This window comes from Mus pahari, chromosome 11 (genome assembly GCF_900095145.1).
Source record: "Mus pahari chromosome 11, PAHARI_EIJ_v1.1, whole genome shotgun sequence".
In the NCBI taxonomy this organism is placed as follows: domain Eukaryota; kingdom Metazoa; phylum Chordata; class Mammalia; order Rodentia; family Muridae; genus Mus; species Mus pahari.
The window spans coordinates 47594310-47595430 of record NC_034600.1 but is presented as its reverse complement, the minus strand read 5'-3'; the positions used below and the strand labels follow the sequence as shown (position 1 = coordinate 47595430).

At 43.2% G+C, this 1121-nt stretch overlaps 1 pseudogene; it reads left to right on the top strand.

Moving 5' to 3' along the window:
- The first annotated feature begins 434 nt into the window (after positions 1 to 434).
- LOC110328885 overlaps positions 435 to 1121 on the top strand; it is a 120686-nt pseudogene continuing 119999 nt past the window's right edge.

Sequence of the window (1121 nt, the reverse complement as noted above, 5' to 3'; positions counted from 1 at the left end):
GAGCTTTTCTTGATGCACTGCTATCAGAACTAGCTTATCATTTTTAACCTGGGGGAAGATAAGCCTTTTCTCATGGCAACTATAAATGTGAAAATAAGGTAGCAGCCAATGTGTTGGCTTGTTGTTTCCACTAATTATCCTCATTTTGATATCATGAATACTTCCCAACCAACCTACCATTAGGTCAACATGCCAAAATGATCTTGTATCTGAATGGACGACTCCCGTTTCAAAATCGGTTACTGGAGGAGCTCAGCTTGGTTGGGGCTCATCGGTTTCTTCTACTTGGTTGTTTCTTTTTATTGAATGCTCTTTCAATGAACAGAAAAGCAAAATAAAGTAAATAAAGGAAACTAGCTTATTTGTAGATCTTTTACTAACTGAAAACCTGGGTACAGTGTTCCTACTCTTCTGAGTAATAGATTGCTAAGCCCATGAGTGTATTCTGCCTTCCAAACTGCTCAAAATCACCCGCCTTCGATCAGCCCTACGCCAACAGCCACCGGAGCTTCCTCCAAGCTATCATCCATACCGAGAGATTGGCTGCACTCCAGTGTCCCAGGATGGGAACAGGCTGCCAAATTATCTCAAGCAAAGAATGCTTTGCAGGTGACATTGATGCGACAACTCAGAAGCCAGCTGTGTTGTGGGTGGAGAAGCCACGCTTCACTGTCAAACAGAAGGTTGGACATTGCAGGCTCTGAGCGGCCCTTAAATTTGGAGTGGAGCATGATGGGAGGGTTCTTTCTCTGCCAGTTTCTGTCAGAGGGCATGAGGGACTCTTGATAGGGTTTTCTCTTCACTTACTGGCTGTTATCACACATCTTGCTTCCTGGGAAAAATAGAAAAACAACCAAAGCAATCAGAGATCGAGCTTATGCAAGCAGCTTTGACTTACAAAAAACATCATCAGTTTTTTTATTTGTATTGTTTTGTTTTTAAACGATTTGGTTGAAACACAGCTTTTTTTTTTTTTTTCAACTTTCTAGATAAAAAGAAAAGTGAGCTGGGCGGTGGCGGTGCACGCCTTTAATTCCAGCACTTGGGAGGCAGAGGCAGGCAGATTTCTGAGTTGGAGGCCAGCCTGGTCTACAAAGTGAGTTCCAGGACAGCCAGGGCTA